Below are 8,715 nucleotides of genomic sequence, written 5' to 3'. Positions count from 1 at the left end.
GAGAGAGAGAGAGAGAGAGAGAGAGAGAGAGAGGGAGAATATGAATATCAATGATGAGAAAAAATCACTGAACGGCTGCCTCCTGCACGCCCCCTACTGGGGATTGAGCCCACAACCCAGGCATGTGCTCTTGACCGTAATCGACCCTGGGACCCTTCAGTCTGGAAGCCGATGCTCTATTCATAGAGCCAGACCAGCTAGGGCTGGGCTGTTCTTTTAATACCTTCCTTCAATTGTTGCTTGTAATATTTGTTCCCTGAATACTGTTGTGTGCCGCTCACCATTGTGGTCTCCCATTAACATTCTGATTATTTAGGTTTTGAGTAGTTGTACAATACAAAGTACAGAAAGAACCCTGTTTTTTTCACAGGGTAGTCATGATAAGATGGTCTCAGAGGAGACCTTGCCCTGGTGAATGGCAACTGGGCGATGCCAGGACATAAAGGCTGTGTTCAGATTATATCAGGAACAGGTCGTGTGTCCAATAGTGCTTTCGTGTATTTGTCACTAACCACACCTCATTTCTACCTTTTCTTCCCCATACTTGACACTTTGCTGACTTGTTGTTTTATCTGTGACTTCCTGGCTTCTAACTACCTTCCCCTTTGTGGCCTCCAAACATCCCCTGCTCCTCTGCACTGCTCCTTCTGCAGCAGCTCTCACCAACCTTTCGGACCTCACAGACCACCATTGGTCGGCGTACCACTGGTTGGCGACCATTTCTCTACAGAACATTCCAGCATTGAACTACACGTGTGTTGTGAGGTGCACATACATCCTTCAGTGTGCTTGGACACCGGCTACTCATTATTTAAATTTTACTTTGATAAAAACATAACGAACTTTCTGCACAGCTTGCCCATGTCACCAGCAGACAAGCCCTGCTGAACGCTATTAGCAGATGAATGAGTTGGACTTCCTGCTTCTCTTCTCTGTGCTGCACGTCATCTCTGTGTCCTTTTTCTGGGGAGGTCTCCTCTACTTTGTGATCCTCAGAGGCCCAGCACTGCACAACCGCACATTATTCAACCTGCCTTCAGGGCTCTTATTTTACTTACTTACAAAAATATATATATTCAACCTGCCTTCAGGGCTCTTATTTTACTTACTTAAAAAAAAAAATCTGCACATTGTTTATTGATTTCAGAGAGGAAGGGAGAGAGAGAGAGATAGAAACATCAACGATGAGAGAGAATCATGGATCAGCTGCCACCTGAAAAACATCAACGATGAGAGAGAATCATGGGTCAGCTGCCACCTGCTTACCCCCTACTGGGGATGGAGCTCGCAACCCGGGCATGTCCCCTTGACCGGAATCGAACCCGGGACCCTTCAGTCTGCAGGCCGACGCTCTATCCACTGAGCCAGACCAGCCAGGGCCAGGTCTCTTATTTCAGACAATCCCATGAAACCATTGTATTATGTCTGACAGTCCTTTGGAATGGGACTTCCCCCTCCCACTAAAGTCAACATCTGTGTGCTCAGCATCTCTCTGCTTTCAGGTTGTTGGCATAACTTGGAAGATAAAGAGGCCCCTTCTACGCAGAGTGTGTCTGTAGAAGGAGAGTTACAGGTACGAGCTTCTGAGACAGCGCCAGCAGCCCGGAGGACCCACCCCTGCAGGCGGGGTGTCTCAGTGTTCAAAGATATTCTGCACCTGAATGAGTGCCAAGCAGCAAACCTTGAAAGTGAAACATGCTTCAGAGCTGCCTCTGTGAGCGGCTCCTGCTTCAGTGCAGACTTTGCCCAGCAACAGAGGGAAGCCAGTGGGGAGAAGCCCTGCAGAGGAGATGCAGACAGCGACTTGGTGACCTGGGGCAGCTTCTGTGCATCAGGGACGCCTTTCACGCGTCAGGATGTTGGGGCGGAATTTCCAGCCATCTCCGGCCTTCTCCAGCTCCAGTCCACTCTTACCACCGAGGGGCCACACAGTGGCAGTGAGGGTGGGCAGGCCACTCACAGTGGAAAAAGTCGTCATGCGTCGGGTGAGTGTGAAAAGGCTGCTCTCCACACTCAGAACCTTGTTCAACGGCAGAGTACCTGTTCCGGAGAAGGGCTTCATGAGTGTAGCAAGTGTGGGAAGGTCACTCAACATAGAAGGGTTCCCACAGGAGGAAAACCGGAAATGTACAGTGTTTGTGGGACATGCTTTCACGGAGAAGATTTCCTCATTCCACATCAGAGAGTTCACACTGTAGAAAAGCGTTACGAGTGCAGTGATTGTGGGAAATGCCTTGGCTATAAAATTGATCTCATTCGACACCAGAGAATTCATACTGGTGAAAAACCATATCAATGTAGTGATTGTGGGAAGTCCTTCAGACAAAGCTGTGCCCTCATTCAACACAAAAGAATTCACACTGGAGAGAAGCCATATGAATGCGGTTACTGTGGGAAGTCCTTCAGACAAAGGACTAACTTCATTCTGCACAAAAGAGTGCACACTGGAGAAAGACCTTATGAGTGTAATGAATGTGAGAAATCTTTTACCCGCACATATAACCTCCTCACACACCAGAGAATTCACACTGGAGAAAAGCCCTACGAGTGTAGCGATTGTGGGAAGACCTTCAGAGAAAGCTCTACCCTCATTAAACACAAAAGAGTGCACACTGGAGAAAGACCTTATAAGTGTAATGAGTGTGGGAAGTCTTTTACCCGCACATCTAACCTCCTTAGACACCAGAGACTTCACACTGAAGAAAGGCCTTAAGCATAACAACACGGAGGAGACTCAGAGTTATTTACCTGAATTTAACTTCCTGTTCATGGAACATACACTCTGCTAGGTTCCTGATGAGTCAAGTTCACGAGAGGCTTTAAGGGGCTGCATTGCACTCTAACCTGCAAGGGCTATTACCAGATTGATCGATGTCACTGCCAGTTTTTGTGGCTGGAACCATTTCAGCCACTTCCACGTGGCTCCCCTGTACCGTGTGCCTCAGTCACACCTGCGTGCTCAGGGAAGATGACTTCTGTGTCCACTTTTGCCTGGGAAAATTATGAATACTCTGAGCTGTGGTCGGGATCCTCAATTCTTCCTCTCTGACTAGGGAATGGACCTGAGGCCCCATCCTCAGCGAAGGTCGTGTTTCCATGGACATTGTTGTTCTCACATTATGCTGTGGTGAATTTTTCCAGGTTATCATTCACCAGCCTGGAAACTGCTCTGATTTATGATCATTTTGTGAAGTTTTTTGTTTTTTTACTTTTTTTGCTGTTGTTAATTCTCACTTGAGGATTAGAGAGAGTGGAAGGGAGAGGGAGAGACAGAGAGAGAGAAACATTGATGTAAGACACATTGATTGATTGCCTCTGAATGTGCCCCAGCCCCTGCCAGGGACCCAGGCCATGGATCGAGCCTGCAACTGAGGTATGTATCCTTGAGCGGAAGCGAACCTGGACCCTTCAGTCTGCAGGTCGACGCTCTATCCACTGAGCGAAACAGGCTAGGGCGCTTTTGTGCTTTTAATTTTCATGCTTGTAGTCACTGTGCGAGATGATTTGACATAAGAATTGTGATCTGTCAGCATATAGAAGTGAACAGATTTTGTGGGGAGGCCAAACTTTCTGTTTCAGAAGGCACAGCACAATGGCAGAAAATCGCTCTTTGTCCCATGTTGGTTTTTAATGCAATGCTGTGTGACTTTGTGGTCCTAATATGCATCCTAGTGCCACGATTATTGGGGAGGTCAACAGTCACTCTGAAGAGGAGGCCTTTGTTGTTCTTCAGTGAACTTTGAATCATATTCCCTTGTTTACAGTACATATTACATAATTCCACCCATGTTCAGGGGACCTCCCCACGTCCTGCAAGGGAGTTATGTCCCTCGATGTGCTAAATTTCTTAGACTGGTGTCATATGTTGTAAGTCCCTGAGGGTTAGTTGCAAAAACAGTTGGGACAGAAACTATTATCAGTCCAGCCTCGGTTCTCGAATGTCTCCCATATTGAACAATTTGGTTCTTGACCAAGTTGTTCATAGAAAATATAGGTCTCTGTTTTTCAAACAAACTTCGGTTCTAGACCCGACAATTCTTACATGCTGATACGTCAGCATGACAAAAAGTATCTCTTTGGCCACAACCAAAGGAGAGAACTGAGTCAGTTGACCTCTAAACATCATTTATTAACATCTGTGAATGTTTTCATGGGTTTTAATTAATTTATGTTTTGCTTTTGTTGCTGGTGAAGTGGAAGATTAGCACTGTTTTAGAACATAAAGAGGCCACCAAGTGTGCTGATGTTGCTAAGGGTGTGGAAGTGCTCACAAAGCAGTGATCACAGGCCGCTGAAGAGGTAGAAAAGCTGTTGTGACTTGGATAAATGAGAAGAAGAGAGCAGGTGGCTGCATTTCTGCGGCAGTGACACGTGAAAAAGAAAGCTGCTTCGCCCTCGGGAGGAGTGCTGTACTAGTAAGTGATTCCCGTAAGGCTAATAGGGGGTGGTTTGATAAATTTAAGAAAAGGTGTTTGTTTATAGATTAAACTAGAGGCCCGATGCACGAAATTCGTGCAGGAGTAGGCCTTCCTTCCCCTGGCTGCTGGCACCAGCTTCCCTCCAGCACCCAGGACCCAGGCTTCCCTCTGGCTGTCGGCACCCAGGACCTGGGCTTCCCTTGCAGAGGGAAGCCCCACCCACCTGCCAAAGCCCACCTGTCAGTGGCCTGGGCCTCCCTCTGCGGGGCAATCATGGAGCCCCCAATTGATCGTCCTGCCAGCTGGTAGCCTGAGCCTCCTTCTGCAGGGTGATCATGGGACAGTGACCGGGCCCCGACCAATCGCATCACACTCGCCTTGGCTGGCCTGGCGCCAGAGGGTGTCGTAGCCTGGTCCCGGATGGTCACCCGGATGGTCGTTCCGCTGTTTGGCCATTTGGTTGATTTGCATATTACACTTTTATTATATAGGATAGTACAGTAGACATGTACTGAATATAAGGTATGTTAAAACGGAATCATTTAGGGGCCTGGAACAGATTATTTAAATTTACATTATTTTTAATGGGGGGAAATGAATCCGTGTTCAAACAAATCACTTCTCAAAATGCTTTCTGGCCCTAGCCAGTTTGGCTCAGTGGATAGAGTGTCAGCCTGCAGACTGAATGGTCCTGGGTTCAATTCCAGTCAAGGGCACATACTCAGGTTGCGGGTTCGATCCCCAGTAGTGGGCGTGCAGGAGGCAGCCGATCAGTGATTCTCTCTCATTGATGTTTCTATCTCTCCCTCTCCCTTCCTCTCTGAAATCAATAAAAATAATATTAAAAAACAAGCTTTCTGGAATGAATTAAGTCGACAACTGAGATTCCACTGGATATTGGGTAGAAGGCATTACAGTAAATTAGATGGAAGGTGCCACTTCTGAACGTTCATCCGCAAATGTTCTAGGGCCTGTGACTTCTGTAATCTGGGGGTACCGCATTCTCAGGACCTCCACAACTGTTTCCTGTAGCCGAGGTCATTGACAGATTTTGTTATTTCCCCCTGCCTCTCTGGCATGTTCACCTCAAGGCTATTGCTCTACAGGCAAGAAAACAAAGCTAGAAAGAAGGATGATCCTGTAGACAGCATTCCTGTTGATTTTGATGGCAATAGTCTTCATTGCTTGTCAATATTTGCTGCCACTGAGGCCAGGCTGCCCCTCTCAGGTCTTGAGGAGAGAGATGGCAGAGTCCATATAAGCTTGCCAACCTAATTTTCTAAGAAAAGAGGAATAGCTAGGTCTTTAGTGGGAATCACTATTTTCTAAAATATATTTTTACTAGAGGCCTGGTGCACAACATTCGTGCACTGGCGGGGGGGGGCGGGGTCCCTCAGCCTGGCCTGTGCCCTTTCAGTCCCGGAGCCCTCAGGGGATGTCCCACTGCCGGCTACGGGGAGCAGCCTAAGCTGCAGTCGGACATCCTTAGCACTGCCGCAGAGGCAGGCCACTGCACTTGCCAGTCATCAGCCTGGCTTGTGAGAGCACACTGACCACCAGGGGGCAGCTCCTGCATTGAGCATCTGCCCCCTGGTGGTTAGTGTGAGTCATAGCAACCCGTCCTTACTCTGGTCGATTTGCATATACCCTTTTATTGTATAGAGTAGGATTGATTTAAAAGAGGAAGGGAGAGATAGAAACATCAATGATGAGGCATGTGGGGGGCATGTAGGAGGCAGCCAGTCAATGATTCTCTCTCATCATTGATGTTTCAATCTCTCCCTCTCTCTTCCTCTCTCAAATCAATAAAAATATATTTAAAAGAAAAAGGAAAGTGCCTCTTCTGAATGTTTTCCACAAATGATCAAAGGTCTTGTGTGATCTTCGCGTACGGATGTTCTCAGGACCTCCATCACTATATCCTGTGACTGAAGTAATTGGCAGAGGAAATTACATAATGGCTTTTCGGATTCCCCTGGCCTCTCTAGGGTGTTCACCTCAAGGTTTGCTCAACAGGCAAGACCTCAAGGCTAGAGGAAGGATAATGCTGTAATCAGTCCCAGGATGTGTCTTTTCTAACCAGTCAGCTTTCCTGTTGATTCCGATGGCCATAGTCTTCACTACTTGACAACATTTTGCTGACACTGAGGCAAGGCTGGTCCTCCCAGGAAATGAGAACTGACATGCAACAAAGTGCAGTTATTTTTTTAATCCTCATCCGAAGATATTCCTCCATTGATTTTTAGAGATAGGATGAGGGACAGTGAGGGTTGGAGAGAAACATCAATGTGAGAGAAACACATCAATTGGTTGCCTCCTGCCTGCACCTCGACTAGGGCTGGGGATCGAATCTGCAACTGAGGTACATGCCTGTGACCTGGAGTGGAACCCGTGACCTTTCTGTCCATGAGCCGACACTAACCACTAAGCCAAGCCGGCCAGTGCGAAGGTGTGTATTCAAACAAATATTGGTTTCCTTCATGCTACACAGTTATTTTGAGATTCAACACAAATGCTTATGTGAATAGTTTTTAAAAATTTTTTTATTGCTGAGTAGTAGTATGTTCTATGGATAACCACTGTATCTATTGATCTGTCTGAGATTTCGGTTTCCAGGTTTGGGGTATTATAAATAAATCTTGGAATATTTGTGTTCAGTTCTTTATATAGATACATGTTGTGTAGGTGCATGTTTTACATCTTAGGTTGCCTCCTGCCTGCACCTCGACTAGGGCTGGGGATCGAATCTGCAACTGAGGTACATGCCTGTGACCTGGAGTGGAACCCGTGACCTTTCTGTCCATGGGCCGACACTAACCACTGAGCCAAGCCGGCCAGTGCGAAGGTGTGTACTCTAACAAATATTGGTTTCCTTCATGCTACACAGTTATTTTGAGATTCAACACAAATGCTTATGTGAATAGTTTAAAAAATTTTTTTTATTGCTGAGTAGTAGTATGTTCTATGGATAATCACTGTATCTATTGATCTGTCTGAGATTTCGGTTGTTTCCAGGTTTGGGGTATTATAAATAAATCTTGGAATATTTGTGTTCAGTTCTTTATATAGATACATGTTGTGTAGGTGCATGTTTTACATCTTAAGATATGCGGAAATGTGACCCAAAATGGTCATTGCTTTTGCCTTCACACCCACTGACAGCATATAAAAATTCCAGGTTTAGCGCTGGCCGGTTTGGCTCAGTGGATAGAGTGTCGGCCTGTGGACTGAAAGGTCTCGGGTTTGATTCCGGTCAAGGGCACATGCACTGGGTGTGAGCTCGGTCCCCAGTGGGGGGCGTGCAGGAGGCAGCCGATCCATGATTCTCTCTCATCATTGATGTTTCTATCTCTCTCTCCCTCTCCATTCCTCTCTGAAATCAATAAAAAAATATTTTAAAAAAATTCCAGTTTTTCTATAATGCTGCCAACACTTGCAGTGGTTGACTTTTTAAAATACTAGCCCCATAAGTGAGTATAGTGTGAATTTGCTTTTGTTCTAATTCCATGGACCTAAGAATTGTTGATGGTGAGCATTTCTTCATACATTGATTTACACTGTCTTTATCTCCTTCGGTAAAATGTCTGCTCAGAATGTTGTACCAATTTTTGAATGAATTTATTATTTTAACTGGTAGGACTGCACAGTCTAAGGCACATGTTGGAATTTCCACTCATTTTTCATTGATTCAAGTGACTCATTTGCCATATGGACCCTAGGTTTTGAATATTGGAAGGAAAATTGTTTTCTCAGTTTTTATCCTATGTACAATTTAAACCAACTTGTACCATATACTTACATATTTTTATTTTAAAATAAAATATTTTTAATATTTTATTTTATTGATTTCAGAGAGGAAGGGAAAGAAACATCAGTGATGACAGAGAATCATTGATTGGCTGCCTTCTGCATGCCCCCTACTGGGGATTGAGCCTGAAACCTGGGCATGTGCCCTTGACCCTAATCCAGTGGTCGGCAAACTCATTAGTCAACAGAGCCAAATATCAACAGTACAACGATTGAAATTTCTTTTGAGAGCCAAATTTTTTAAACTATATAGGTAGGTACATTGTTATTAACTTAATTAGGGTACTCCTAAGGCTTAGGAAGAGCCACACTCAAGGGGCCAAAGAGCCGCATGTGGCTCGTGAGCCGCAGTTTGCCGACCACCGGACCAGGAGGTCACTGTTGGATTCCTGGTCAGGGCACATGCCCCAATAGGGGGCATGCAGGAGGCAGCCGATAGATAATTTTCATTGCTGATGTTTCTATCTCTCTCTCCCTCTCTCTTCCTCTC

This window comes from Myotis brandtii, unplaced genomic scaffold (genome assembly GCF_000412655.1).
Source record: "Myotis brandtii unplaced genomic scaffold, ASM41265v1 scaffold1554, whole genome shotgun sequence".
Lineage (NCBI taxonomy): Eukaryota > Metazoa > Chordata > Mammalia > Chiroptera > Vespertilionidae > Myotis > Myotis brandtii.
Note: the sequence above shows the minus strand (reverse complement) of the source record.